Source organism: Eleutherodactylus coqui, chromosome 1 (assembly GCF_035609145.1).
Source record: "Eleutherodactylus coqui strain aEleCoq1 chromosome 1, aEleCoq1.hap1, whole genome shotgun sequence".
NCBI classification, from domain to species: Eukaryota; Metazoa; Chordata; class Amphibia; order Anura; family Eleutherodactylidae; genus Eleutherodactylus; species Eleutherodactylus coqui.
In genome coordinates this window covers 365,629,699-365,645,893 of record NC_089837.1, presented here as the reverse complement: position 1 = coordinate 365,645,893, position 16,195 = coordinate 365,629,699, and the positions used below count along the sequence as shown (strand labels likewise).

Below are 16,195 nucleotides of genomic sequence, written 5' to 3'. Positions count from 1 at the left end.
CCATAATTGGTACCTAATAGCTGAATTGGTCACCTCACACATGTTCTTTCTCCTGGCGCTGCAGAGAGACGTCCGTCCTGAAGTGCGGCCGTCTTCTAACTGCCGATGCGCAAAACCAGAAAAAATCGCAAATGTACAAAGAAACAACATGCTGTGATTTTCAAATCTTGCAACATCGCATGAGTGAAAACATCGCAAATGGGAATTAAACCATTGGCTTCATAATTTTGCATCTTCATTCACTTTCACCTTGTGCAAAAACCTCATGATTTTAGCGTCCGTATAAAAACAGCCTTAGGCCTCCTTCCCACGAACAGATTTCCGCCGCGTAATTCTATTGAACCTAATAGCTCAGGGCACACAGTGCGGAATTCCACCGCGGAATTCCGCACCGTGAAATCTCCCTTCCTCACCCGCGGCATGCTCTATTTGCCGCGGGTGTGCGCGCAGACGGCTTCCATTGCAGTCACAGCGGAAGAGAGCGTGAAAACGCTTCCCCGCCTACCGCCGCCGCGTCATATGATGCGGCCAGCGCGTCACATGACACTGCCGGCCGCGTCATATGACGCGGTGGGCGTGTCATGTGACGCGGCCGGCGTGTCATATGACGCGGCGGCGGTGGGCGGGGAAGCGTCATGCGGGACCCAGAACGACGGATCCGCTGGTAAGTATGGGGTGTCTGGGGGGCGCCGTGACGGGCTTCGCCGCGGAATACTCGTGTGCAGCCGGCCTTAGACTATGTTAAAATGGCATTTTCACATTAAAAAATCCACCATGAATCTGAGCCTCAGCATTGATAACTGCACATGTAAAGTCCACGTTAAGGCCTCGCTCACAAGAGCGTTGTTTTGCATGCGCATATGTGCGTGCAAAACAGTGCTGCACGGATGTGCAAAAAAAGTGTGTGAACAAAGCTGCGTGCCCATTGCTTTCAATGGGGCTGCCACTGCTGCCGGCGTCCCCATTGAAAGCAATAGGATGTTGGCAAGCCCTGCAAAGATTTTTGGGGAAGGGCTTTAAATATAAGCCCTTCCCTGAAAAATCATCCCTAGGATGTGTAAAAAAATAAAAAATATATATACTCACCTCTTTGCCACTGTTGTAGCGTCAATCTAGCCGCTTGCCTCACCGACACTGGACTGAAGCTATTTTAGCAGACACCTCCTGAAAGTGCTACGCCTGATTAGCTCAGCGCTCAGCTAATCGTAGGCAGCACTCAGCCATTCATTGAATTCAAATACACGCTCGTGTGAACGCGGCCTAAGAGATGACATGTCACTTCTTTTTTCTACAAGGCGGTATGTAGAATCCATGGAAAAGTCCGGCATCTGAACACGGGCTAAAAAGATTTTGAGAGATTTAAAGAGACATATGAGTTTAAAGTAGGTGTCCTGATTAGTTTAGGGATGTAACTTTTATACTCACTTTCCCCGTCATTCCCCCGGTGTGAGCGCTGAAAGTCACCACTAAATGCATTGAGTGGTACGCTAAGTAGTCTACCTATTCTAATTTTACAATGGGCGGACTACTTGGAAATTTGCATCTGTCACACCGGAAGAATGACGGGGAAAGTGAATATAAAACCAACATCCCTAGACTCAGTGAGTCGGCTACTTTCAGCCCACAAGCTTAGTTTAGAGTGCTAATAGCAGATTCAGATGAACGTGGCTTTCTTCCATTATGTGGCCATGATAATCACGGCCGCATAATGGGGCAAAACGAAACAACGAATATTAATAGGATTAGTTTTCACTAACTCTTTTCTCAGCTGTTAATTGTACGGCCGAGAAAAGACAAGACCTACCCTATCTTTCCCATACATTCTGCGGGGAAGATTGGGCAGCCCCTTTCTTTCCGTGGTTTCTTTCAAACTCCTGCGCTCTGGCATGGAGTTTAAAAAGCCAGCAAAAGGGAAAAAAATTTCCCTCATTCAGATGCAACTACGCTCCGTGCCAGCGAGCGTAGTTGTGCCTATGCTCATCTGAAACTGCCCTAAAACTGGCTGACAGAGTCTCCTTCAGTTTGAAAAATACCACAAATATATAAAACTTATCGACTTAGAATGCATTCCCACATGACAAATTTAATGCAGATCTTCTGTAGCGGAAATATCCTCAGCAAAATCCACTACAAAATCCGCACTGGATTTACAGCAGATCTCACCTTTTCAATTAAAAGGATTAACCCTTTCCAATCCAATTTGTATCCTAGTTTTCCTAGCGGGCTTACTCTTTTTCTGCCGTTATACAACGGCGCTGTATGCTGGCTTAAGCCAGTACTGCATGAGGTGACACGTTGGATAGCCTCCGACAGCAGAGAGGCTGGCAATGTACAGTAAGAGAACCCCGACGGACATCTTCAAACATCGAAGCTGCATAGCCTTAAATCATAATGTCTTCAGAAGTCAGACAGTGGATTGGAAAGGGTTAAATCTGCTGAAAATCCGCTTCAAAACATACAACAAATGGTGCTTATTTTGATGAAGATTTTGGTGCATATCTGTACCAACATCCACGGCAGGAAATAAGCTGCATATTTTGCTATGTACCCACACCAGAATCAGCCATGTGTGCAATATACAGTTACTTAGAAGGTGGGCTATATACAATGTACAGCAGAGGTCTAACTTAAAGCTACTGGGCCCCAATGCAAATCCTGCAATAGGGCCCCCAACTATAATGTTTTATTCATAGTACTGGGCTCCCTATATGGAGAAGAGAGGCCTTATGGGCCCCCTAAGGCTCCTGGGCCCGGGTGCGACTGCATCCCCTGCATCCCTTATAGTTACGCCCCTGACATACAGTATACGTATAAACAGTTTATGAGCTCTCACAAGTTTACATATGTTCAAAGCCTCCCTGTAAGCTTGCCTATTATTTATGGCAAGCCCAATTTCTCTTGATATGTGTGGGGTACGCCTCTAGAATACAATGAGAGCCTAAGCATCAATTTCGTGTATTTTAGATACATTATGCTGCTATATCTAGCGTACAGATCAGAATATCTGAAATAAACAAATACCTGTAGCAGCCTTAACACTACTGGGAATATTGGAATTATAAATAAAGAATCCATATCTTTGCACATCTCCACATAACAACAGGGTGCACTTTGCATGCACATTGAGCACAACTCAACAATTCATAAATGTTTTATTGTGTGGGAAAAACAGTGTGCTTCTCGCAGCTTGTCAGAACAATTACCAGAACCAAATGATGGCGAACTGCAATGTTTTCACATTCCTTATCATTCTCAGGTTTTTCTAGAAAGTTCTCAAAACAGTTTTGTTCAGGGTCAAAGTACTCTCTCAGTGCTCTATAACAACATTTAACCAGTTACCAGTAAATCAACCTTAGGCTAGTGTCAAATGGGCGTATACGCATTTACATGCTAATTTGCGCCACCTATTTGTGCAATAAGCATTGCGTTATGGCGTTCATCTGCATGTTTTACTGTACTTTTTGTGATTGCAAATCGTGCGCATTTGCCCACGTAAATAAACACACAAGCATGCTCCCAATCATTGAAATGGGCAATTAAGTTAATTAGTTCAATATGTGCTATGTTCAAGTGCAAATGCGCAGGAAAATAGAGCACGCTGTGATTTTTTTGTGTGTGAACGCGCTTATGTCAATGAATCCATTGAAAGGAATGTGCTGTATGCACTGCATATTGTGCATGCTAATCTTGTGCACGTAAAAAACTGCGCAAATACATGTGACACATGGCATGGAGTAAAAATAAATTCATTTACTGAATTCATTAGTTTACTGAAATTATTGGTAAATAACTAGAGATGAGCGAGTATACTCGCTAAGGCACATTACTCGAGCGAGTAGTGCCTTAGCCGAGTATCCTTCCGCTCGTCTATAAAGATTCAGGGGCCGGCGCGGGTGACAGGTGTGTTGCTGCGGGGAGCATAATTTAATTCTTCTCACTCCACTGCTAGCTTCATAAGGCATGACAATAATTCGTAGTGGCTAGACTGGTGACTCTGAACAACGTTTGAGGCTACAAACAGAAACCTACAATATTCCCCATGCTAAAGCGTAGTTTGTCTGTCTGCTTTGCTGCTATATATGGTGACAGCAGCAGAAATATACTGTCTCCCAATGTACAGACCACGTTTTGTATAAGCATGTAAACCTGATGCAACTTCTTTTTCTGGTCATGCCAATGGAAGCCCGTTTAACTTCTCTGCTGGTATACAATCGTTCACACCAGCAGCAATCTATTGCCTGTAGAATATCTGTCCCTAAGTACAGACCACATTTCATGCATCTTCTCTGTCCTGTGCTCAGCTGTAAAATGGCCCTGGTTACACTGATTGATTGGCACCATACCTGTCTTCCTTGGCATAATATTTGGTAGCTCTACTGCTTTTCCTTGGAGGAGGAATAAGAGGCCTGGGTTTGATTGCTCTGTTCACCTAGTAGAATTTGTTCTTTGAAAATCTCTGACATTGCTCTTAAAACAAGTAACAAAACATCTCTCTTGCGTAGCATAATTTTTGGTAGCTCTTCAGCTGTTGCTTGGAAAAGGGCCGTGCTTGGCTGTTCTGTTCACCTGGCAGAATTTGTTTTTTACAAACTTGCTTTTAAAACAAGCAGCACACCCGCTGTCTTCCTTGCGGGAATTTTGATCTAGGAGACCCTATGTGGGCCTTTTTTGTTGTCAGTGACACCCCTATGCTATGAGTTACCCCCACAATGCTATACACTATTTTTACCAATTTCTGGGAAGATTACAGTGTTGCCCAGATAGGTAGCAGTATCCACATGCAATTTGGGGGGCTTTTACTGCTTTAGGGACCTTTTGGAGGGCAAATTAATGAACACGATTTTTACTCCCATTGACATTAATGAGAGTCAGAATCGGCCATTGTGATTCACTATGATTTTGGTGAAATCAGCCCGATCCAACACAAACCGATTATTTGATTAATGGTTAATCACTATTTGTGTGTTTTGCCTCTAAAACAATAGGCTTCAGAATTAAATTGATTTTAAGTCATATAAAAATATGCTAAAGTTAATAACATGTACCCATAAAAGTAGATTTACCTGAAACAAAAGCAAAACTGCAAACATTGGATTAAAAAAGAACTACACAAAAATAAAGTGCATGAAAATAAATAAAATAAAGTATCATGTTAACCAATAAAATTAGCTTAGCATCAATGGTAGCACTGAGAATATATAACAGTAAAATACTACCTAAATATAGAAAAGTCAGAAAATTCCCATAAATAACCCATTGTGTATGAATAAATTACAGCAAAATGAATTTTCCAGTATGTATACACTCACTATTCAAATTCAGTTCCTGTGTTTTACACATGATGTAGCAAAATGATTTCATTTATTGCACTTTTTCAAACACCCAAGTAAAATGTGTGAAAATCACAAGTGTTACGAATATAGCTAAGGTAATGTGACATCTCAAATCCGCTCTTCAATAGTACGTTGATTTTCACACTTGCATTTTATTGTGACTTTAGGCCTTTCATTTATCACTCCAAAAACTCTATACAGTACTTTATGTATGCATGTATGTGTATAAACATATATTCCTGTCAAGGTGTCAAGGATTCCTGGCAATGTCTTAGATTTTCAGATTTCTGCTGCTATTAAAAGGGTTTTAGCACTAAAGTCATTCATCTTCTATCCAAAGAATAGGGAATATTTGTCTGAACTCTGGGGGTCTGACCTCTGGGACCTCCATTGATCTTGAAAAAAGTGTAATTTGTTTTTCCCATGTGAGTAGAGTGGCAGTATGCATACTCGACTGCTGCTCTATTCCCTCCTATGGGAAGAAGCCAAGTGTATCGATCTCCCTATATAGAGCACTCTAGAAGTGAAAGGATTTGAGCATGCCCCCTGTCACTCCATTCGCATGGGGCATTCAAGGTGCCCCATTCTCATGGATTCGGATCCTCATTTATTCACTATCCTAGATTGCTTCAGTCTCTGACTATACAGATTGCCCCTGGAAATTATACAGTAGCTACATTTAAAGGACTACTGATTGAATATTTGTAGAAAGCAGAATATGGAAGAGATAAGATAATTGCAGATACTCCCCTGCTTGCGAACAGGTTCCAGTGGCACCAGATCCAACGAGCCGCACCGCTCGCTGGAACTGTTAACGCTTTAAATGCCACTGTCCGAATACACATCGGTATTTAAAGCGTTAACAGTTCCGATGAGTGGCGCAGCTCATTGGAACGGCTGCCGCAGGGGGCCCACTGTAAGAAACAGCCAGCACTCGAAGTTCAGGGGCCCGTACAGTGTCCCGCAATAAGATTGCGTGATGCTGTGTGGTTGCTAGGCAGCCAGGGGCCTTCTAAAAGGCCCCCGGGCTGCCGATGCAGAGTGCCTATCAAGCACATGGCTGCCTAGCAACCGCACAGCGTCCCGCGATCTTACCAGATAGGCTTAATAGAAGCCTGTCCGGTCCCTGCACAGAATGATGGAAAAAAGAACACTTCAAGAGAGGTTCTAGTACACTCTTGGGCCACCTCTAGATTATCTATTGGCAATAATTCTGGCGACCTCTGGCACCCTTGCTGTGTACGGCTGAGCATTATCCTGCTGGAAAATTCCTCTTGGAAGCCGCCATGAGAGAAACACATGTGGCTGCAGGATGTCCTGAACATATCGCTGAGCTGTCATTGTCGCTCATACCACTCCTAGTGGTGGCTGACTGTGGAATGCGATGGCACCCCCTAGACCATCACACCAGCAGTTGAGGTAGTGTGCCATTCCACAGCAAGGGTAGATTTGAGGCCCTAACTCCTAGATCTTCAAACATAAACACGGTTGTCGTCAGTGCCAAAACAAAACCTGGATTCATCGCTTTAGACAACCCAGTACCACTACATAACAGTCCAGTTTCATAATTTATGACTGCACTCCAAACAGAGCCGACAGTGCATGAGTCTAAAAAAAAAACACTTAACGGGTGCTATAAGACCACATGTCCTTCAGCCAAGCACCTGGAAATGGTTCTGACAGACTCAGGGGTCTGTAATGAAAGCCTGCTGTCTCTGAATAGTGGAAAAAAGAAACAGTTGGAGCTGCTCGTGCTTGTCAGACAATCAGACGATCCTCTCTACTGATGATCTATTCAGGGCAATCTGAGCCTGCTCGTCTTGTATGCGTGCCCTTATGCATCCACTGTTCCCACCACCTCCTAAGAGTCTAGTCAGAACAGCTCAGGTGGTGGGCATCTGTTGATATAACCATCCAGATTCTCGCATTCCAGTAATGTGCCCCCTCTCAAAGTTTGTTAACTGTGCGAAATCTCATCGATTGCATTGTAGAGGCTTGTAGTGGTCAACAAGCTCTGCACAAGCAGAAAAAGAGGTCCCCTACACACAATTAGCCTTTGAGAGCCTTTTTATTGACCATGGGTGGAACCACTTTTAGGGCCTCAGGTCCCAAGACCGTTCATCTAATCACGCCACAACTCTAATCATTTGCATATATGCCTAAGATGTAACTACATGCTGAGTTTTGCATCAAAAGGACCATTTCTTCTAGGTGTTTGATTTTCTTTTACAAAGAGTATAATTTTATGTTATTATTTTATGGTGACTGTTATGTGGAGATAGAATTTGATGGATAATTCTATATGGTGGACATAATATTTAGGCTATTCTGCATTGATTTTATTACTGTGCTGGTACCACTGTTTTGTCAATACTATCAACATTACAATGAGTCAAATCTAAAGGGTGGAAGTATTCTATAGGTAGCATCTATCTTTAGTGTAGGGGCAGTCTACTGTGAGTACTACCATTTAGAACAATTCAGGAGTTGAGTCATCAGCATCACTTGTTTTGATGGTGCTTATAGAACACCATGTTGAGATTATATTCTCAGAGGTGCTTTTTGGGGCAGTGGCGTTGGGAATACATCTGAAAAAATTGCACTGACAAAGGCTTCTATTATTCCATGAGTTTAGTGGATGGAGAATAAAGAGGCAGGGCAACAGGTGGAACATGGAGCAAAGACCAAGCCTTAGGTGTACACTGGTTTGAATAAAAATCAAGTTGTATGTGCTGCCGGCCTAGTACCATTGCTAGACCAAAGCTTGTGTTAGTAGCAAGATATAGAGCAGAGAAAAAAGAAAATACTAGAGGTTTGGCATGACCTATTAGCTGTGGTATGTATAGAAATGAGAAGTGTCATATAATTGGAAAACCAGCAGGTAACGCATTTCAAAACTAAAACCTTTTAATGAGACAGCTGCATGGAATTACTAAAATATGTTATATTAAAAACAAGTGAAGGGTGATAAGAAAACAAAGAGGAAAGGGCAAAGAACAGAAAACAAGCAAAATTATCAATACATAATAATAAAATAAAATTAAAAAAATACATAAAAGTTTGAACCTGGAGTCCTTATTTGTCTTCTTTCTCTGCTCTATTATTCTATGACTGAGTATTATGAATTGCAGTTGACCATTACTATTTCTAATTAGCTGTCAACCTCTGTCTATACCGAGAGGAAACAATATTTTGGTTGCATCATGCACACCCACATTGGAGAATTACATTTTTGACACCCGTCTTTAGTAAGCTAAAGTGAGAGAGGAACATGGGTCAGAGGGGAAGTGAAAATTTTCCAACAGAAGTTTTGGAAATGCTTCTGTGCTCCTATAAGCTGAGTTCACTTTCTCACAACGGAATGTGTCATCAGGAAATGATTAAGGCCTCATGTCCACGGGCAAAATATGATTTTAAATCCGCAGCAGATCACCCGCATGCAGATCCGCATCCCATAGGGATGCATTGACCACCCGCGGGTAGATAAATACCCGCGGATGGTCAATAAAAGTGAATTTAAAAAAAATGGAGCATGAAAAAAAAGCGACATGCTCCATTTTCGTGCGGGTCTCCCGCGGGGACGGCTCCCGCAGGCTTCTATTGAAGCCTATGGAAGCCGTCCAGATCCGCAGGAGACCTAAAATAAGAATAACTTACCCGCAGCGGACCGGGCAGGTCTTCTCTTCTTCACGGCCGGATCTTCTTTCTTCGGCCCCGTGGACATGAGGCCTTAGTCAAGTTTTTATGTTAAACATATATTTCTTTAAAGAATTGAACATTTTTGGGGGGGTTAATAGGCTGAACTGGATGGACATATGTCTTTTTTCAGTTTTACATACTATGTTGCTATGTAATTTAAGGTGGTTTTATTTCGATATCACTAACTATATTTTAAAAAATCCTGAAATCTTGCAGTTTTCACTCTGCCAACTGAAGTTATTAGAATGAGACTTCCTGCTCTTTAGAGAAAACATTTCAGTAGTCATTTTATTAGCATCACAGAAATACATTTATTTACAAATAACACAGGATCCACCATTCACACTAATTGGTGGTCACAGCTGACTTCCTCTGATTCTCTGCACAATGACCTCTGCACAGTTCAGAGAGCATGTCTAAGATACCCTTCTGTAGAAGTCAATGAATGAATCATCTCCAGCCTGTTGGTTCCTATGAGCCATGTGGCTGCTGTAAAGTATATCTCTGAATGTTAATAGCAGACAAGATGGTCACTTTTATAATCATGTACAGAAAAGAGATTTAAGAAATCTGCCATAAGAGAATAAAAACAGGAAAATAAGCAATGTGTCAGTATCTGGTTTTAATTGGTTAAAAATGAGTTTCCTATCACATAAAGTGATGAAATATCACCAGAGTATACTATTACCTGTAGATTGGTGGGATCCAACGCTCAGGCTCCCTACCCATACTGAGAATAAGTTTGTTGAATATGGAATTCAGTGTGCTTCTCTGTAAAACCCATGTTCTTTGCAGAGTAAAAAGCCAAGTAATGCTAATGTTTATATAAAATGTCACTCAGAATGTGCTTATGTACTGTAGAAGTAGCTTCAGATGGGGTGATCTTAAAGCCATTCCTACAGAGCTCTTTTTGTGGCTATGTGCAATCAGGACAGAAGAAAACTACTTCAGCGCTCCGTTAGGCCTTAGTCAGACGGGCGTTTTTTCGCGCGATTTGCGCATCGCATGTCGCATGCGCAAATCGCGTGACCGGAGGTGAAAAATCACGGGAAAAATCTGCACCTAGCCGTGTTAATCGTCGCAGCAAAACGCCCGTCTGACCGGAGAAAAATCGCCGTGCGCATCAAAATGCGCATGAAACTTAGACTGGCCGGCGAAAAAAATGATTTTGGTGCGCACATAAAACGCCGAACGCAGATAGGCGCGATCTGCGAATCGTCGTGTCCTATAATTTATCGCATATCTGCATAAAAAGCGGACATTTGACCGATACCATAGCGAACCATTGGTTCTATATATGCGCGAATCGCATGCGCATGCGCAAATCGCGCGAAAAAACACCCGTCTGACTAAGGCCTTAAGCTGTATCAATAAATATCAGGATCTTACTTGTTTGGGAGTGTCCGGTCTCCTGGCACCCCTCGCATCCAGGAAGGCAGAAAACTGAGGTGGAGAAAAGCGTATTCTTGTGAGTAAAATTTAATATATTTAAAACAAATTTACAATGCGACGCGTTTCGGCTTGTTTTTTTCATAAAGGTTTCACTTCAGTGGAGGAGGAACTAGATCATGACTGAGAATGAATTCACACACAGTGGAATTGCTACCCAATTTTGGCTTCGGAATGCAAGACAACATTCTGCATCAATGTACAGTACAATATAAGTGATTGGGGATTTAACAAACCCTATTCACTTACAGCAAAACAATCTGCAGCATATTTAGTGCATATTTTGCTGTGGATTTACTCCACAATGTATGGTCATATCCTAAAAATGGCAGGGAACTCCATCCTCCCAGCTAATCAATTGTTATTGCAGCGGGCGAGGAGCGGGCCCATGGTCAAGGAGATGGTGGGGATAAAGATGTCACTTGTCACGGTTGCTCTACCACCTCCTCTCCGGCCACCGACCACTGCTAGGGGGAGACGTCAAGGGTAAAGCAAATCAAGGGCTGATGGAGAACTTACAATTCGATGTCGCGTGACACCACCGTCCCTTCCTCTGCGGTGAAGCTGGATGATAAACTGAGAGTCCACACACACACAGCATAGTTGAAATCAAAGCCCGGAGCGGTTGGCAATGTTGCTTTACTGGAACAACGCCAACTTTAAACAGTCCAACAATAGACAGGTCCGAGTATAGCACTGGTGCAGGCAAAGTTAGTAGTGAGACAGGGAGGCAGAACACAGGATGAATATTGGGCCCACAGTCCAAGTTATCTGTGCAGCTCCACTCCTGGACAAATGACACACTATTCTCCTCTACGGACTCTCAACTTGTCAACACTCACTCTTGACAGCCACCTCTCAGCACTGCTTGGCGTTCTTCTCTCCTTGGCATAGTAGGAAGCACTTCTGGGGTTAGTAGTCCCAGGGCAACTCTCAGGAAATCGCCCGGCCTCTTCCATTTTCCAACTCCTCACTCTGACTCACTCTGACTGACAGACTGACTTGAAGACACCTTGCAAACACAAATAACAAGCATGGTCTGGTGACCACCAACTCACTAAATAAAATGATACATTTCCAGACAGTCATCTCACATACCAGACAGTTAACCCCTTCAGTGCTGCAGCTATGCAAAATACATTAATCATGCAACACAGAAGACACTGACAATGCAGTTAGACAAATGCATGCACACTTTTATGGAGGGGCCCCATTGTTCTGGGCCACTACATTATTACTGTCGTTATGTTTTTATTAAAGGGCCTGAGATCTCCAGAGTTCCTGTCACACTCTAGAAGTGTCCTCTGTTTATTTAAGCTAATTCCAAACAGGGCAGCCTCCTGTCTGAGATGCATGTCAGCAACCATCTTAAGAGTGAGATTTTTTCACTTTCAATTTGCACATCCGCACAGCATTAGCTGAGGCTATATCATTTTTGCCTCCTGGGAGAAGTTTAATTATGATTACATTCTATATTCACCTAAATAAGCTGCAGACCATAAGTATACAGTCTGCAGGATGAGCTGTGATCTCCTCTATTATGTCTGTGTGACGGGAGCTGTTTGATCATCATCAGTAACTGTGACAGGAATGTCTGTGCCCACCTCTAGGCAGTTTCTGTGGAAAGGACAATTTAACAGCATCACGCAGACTAGAAAATGAATCCATAACCCCCCAGAACTGAGCTGGTCAGAACTGAGATCACATGACCATCTGAGGAAAAACAGGCTGGGGTTATCAGAGAGAAATAAATAGCTAACTAAGGTAGCAGTAGCCCACTTATATATACTGGAGGGATACCTACATAATAAATAAATGTAAATGTTAATTACTGGAGTGGCCCTTCAATGATCTTAGGTATGTATGCTGCATCTAATTGTATTGCTTATTCTTACAGTTTTACTCTGTATAGAAAGTAAAATGTTAATTGAGAAGGATAACATACATCAACTGACTATTATGTATTTTATGTTGAGCAAATGTCCAGCAAGAGAAAAATCATTTACTAGTGTAATGGTATCGTGCTGCCACTTTCATGAGCGTCCCATGCTTGGTGCGGTAGAGCAGCAAAGGAGTATAGACCGATGTGATAGTAAGTTCAGGAGCTTCATTAGTTGGAAATGCACATGTAATCTTCTCTCATTTCCAATTGTTTCATTTTCTTCTGCCAAAAACAGATCAAAAGACTTTAGATTGGGTTCAATGCGTCATGAGCTTATGATCTCTAACTCTGCAATATTACAAACTTAAAGTTTAGGTGTAGAGCTTCATTAACCTCAGAATGAGAGTTTTTATGACTGGAACAATGAATATGAAGGGGTATTATATTTTGGAATTATATGAGTAGCGTTGAATAGAATTATAGTTTTCTTTTATATACTGCATTTAAAATGCATACAATGTTTATCTCTATCCAATATAGTTCAAGTTGGTCATGTTGTGCATGCAGAATATATTGCTTCTATTATTAGGTTTATGAGAGATGTTATAAAAATTTATAAACATGCTCATTTAACTAAGCACTAAATGTGCTCCAACTTTAATATAAACCTTATTTCTTTTGAAAACAAGGTTGCAGAGGAGAATAGTGTCCAGACGAATATTCTTCATTCATATTTCTCTTTGCTCTGAAAACATCTCTGCTGTGGAATTCTTCAATAATTTACAATTAGAAGCATAATTTGTGCTTCTTGAAGCCCAATTCAAAACCTGTACGCCCCCCTCCTTCCCCACTACCATCAGTTGACCTGTATAATTCTGGCGTCGTCCTACATGGTACATGCGACATTGGATAAAGGCTACTAAATTACTGCAAACTTATTTAGGAGCCTTTATGAATATGATGCATATATAGACATCAATCTATGTGTTGTATGTAAGATACCTTCCAACATTTATTGGTTGAAGAGGAATGCTTAAAATGTCCCTCCAGAAAAAAATGAAAAAGCCACTTTTGCTTTGACTGATCCCCAAAATTAGTCGTACGTCATAAGTGAATGGCAAGGAACAGCAAATATATCCATGAGTGATGACTTATAGTTTGGATAGGTCATCAGTATCCAATCAATGGGGGTCTGACTTCTGCCACCCCCACCGATCTGCTATATGAAGGGGTTGCAGTGCTCAAGAGTGCTGTCGTCTCTCCCTTGGCCTGTGGTGTTATCTTCATTGGTTACATAGCCTTTGTGCAGCTCAATCCTGTTCGAGTGGATGAGCATGAGCTGCAATACCAGTCAACGCTGTTGGAAAATGAATGGTGCTGTACTTGGTAGAAAATGAGGAATCCGCAGCCCCTTCGATCAGCTAAGCAGAAGTGCTGAAAACTTGACCCTCATCAATCTGATATTGATAAATTAGCCCAAGGGTAGGTCATCATTATTTAAGTCCCATGAAACCTTTTTAAATAAATTGTTTAAAAACAATATTTAATAATTTCATTATCGGTAATTGTTTTTCAATTAATAATGTAAAATAAGCTCATGGCAGACCTGCATTGAAGTTGTATGAGACCTCTTTCCTGTTCATGAATATGTAAACCTGGGTCGGAAAGGGTATCGTTATAAGACTTGTCTAAATAGTCTGACATTGACTTGCAGGAATGCTACCTTCCAATAGGTGGCGCTGCAAAGGTATTGTTCCATCTTCCCTATTTGTGTAAACCTGACCATGTGTGTTTTCAGTAAGCCTGGCAAGGTTTTGAAAGCATGGACACAGGCTGAAGCATCAGCAGTTGATTGTGAAGCAGCTGAGGGAAGATTTTGTGCTATTCCACAATCGACTGCTTCAGAGTCTGTTTCCAAAATTTTGTCACGTTATCTGACTGAGCACAAAGTGCATGCTCAGGTTTGCACGTTCACACGCTGTCGCCAGTGAGTCTTATGCCATTCCCATGTATGTCTCAAGTGATGCTTCTTCACACAACGCATCCTATTGCATGCGTTCTTCATTCTAGGTTGGCTTACTGACAGAATAACATGATGGCGTCTATTTTTCATTTACCACAATGACACCCTACATTTTTTGCTTTTTACTGAAACTTTCCATGTTTTGAGTTAAAAGTTGCCCTCCTTGGAACACCAGCAAAAAAATGAACACTATGAGCTTTATTATATAAGAGAATGTTTTTCACTAATTAGAATTAATGTGCTTGCGCATTTACAGCAAACACTCCCAAAGAGCATTACAATTAAAGAGCCTAGAGCTAAAGTAATGATGCTCCTTATTGTTCTCAAAGACATTAATCATTACAAATGTAAAGAAATTCTCAGGGTTATTCTTGATATCTTGATAGAACCTTTACAATATGAATGTGTCTGGTATGGTTACAACTTTTATTATATACAAATATTTAAAGGTGTCATCCCATAAAAAGTATTGTTTGAACTGTATAGAGCATTAAACCTACGGTAACTTGTTATGGCCTAGATCGCTTCCATTGCCAATAGTGGTAGAGCCCTTTTATTGCTTCTCCTGTGGCCAAAGTGCTAGTCCACTTTCAGTAGTGTCCCTGCATGCGCAGTACCTCCCCATCTCACTGTCATGTGTCTGTATGACATATTAATTCCTCCGTAACGGTGAACTTTGGCAACTAGGGAGCTAGAGTTTTCCATAGCTTTTGCTTATATTTAAGCAATGTGTCCTCAGATGACATGGTGACGAGATGATACGTCCTCATCTTCTTTTAGAGCTGATGCCGGGCTTTTTGTTGCCTCCTGGAGCTTTTTGTTCTAGACTTGTAACTTATGAACTAATTGGTTGCTAAAAGTTTTTAATACAGTTATGCACAATACATTTACTAAATGTTTAATCCCAAAGAAAACATAGTTCTTGCTTAATAGGGTGGCCACAATCATGTTTAAAGGAAATTAGTATTTTTTTTAATCTACATGTAGCATGCTCTAATATGTTTATAGTGCCTTATTTCTATATTATATGAGCACCATATGCTATTCTTAGTTTATACTTTATGTTGTTCAGGCAGTATAATATTACTAATTGCACTATTTTGATAGAAGTAACCCCCACTTTTAAAAAACTGAGTGCGGCGCTCCTACACATTAATCCCTGAAGAACTTAAAGGGGCTTTGTCACTTTATATTATTGAAGGCCTATCCACTGGATAGGTCAACAATAGCAGATCAGCAGGGATCCATTACGCAAATGGTCCTGACCCCTAAAGGGGACATTCAGTCCCACTGGTCAGGGCCAGAAGTGTAACAGATGGCTTCTCTCCCATTGATTTCAATGGGAGTGAAGTCCCATATTACAGTTCTGGCTCTGACCACTGCACTGAAAGAGGGCTGGATGATCAGATGGGAACCTTGGGAAGCAGATTACGACCAATCTGTCATTGATGACCCTACGTTCATTATTTGCTAGTATACATACTACATCTTAAAAAAAGCCATTATTTATAAAAATAAAGAGTAGATGAGTTTTTCCTAGAGTTTATCAGTCTGCACGTTTTACTCCATGTTCCTGAGAATAACCGCCTTGTAGAAGTCCTGCAGAAAACTTCCTGTTGACCTATTCCATCTTTTGCTGAGGTGTGTGGGTTTAGCAGAAGGGCAGAGCTTAACAATTATCATGTCTTACTGCAGATAGTGCAGAGGGGAGAGGTTCCTACTGCAGCCAAACATAGGTGAATGAGGAGGCGGAAGGTGAACCTCTGTGATCTCCTGGACACAGGGAAAAAAATGTATATATATACAAAT

General features: G+C 41.6%; 1 protein-coding gene across 1 annotated transcript in view; it reads left to right on the top strand.

The window, feature by feature from the left end:
* Positions 1-16,195, top strand: part of DMD (dystrophin) — a 2,524,637-nt gene that overhangs the window by 1,744,292 nt on the left and 764,150 nt on the right. The window lies entirely within an intron of this gene.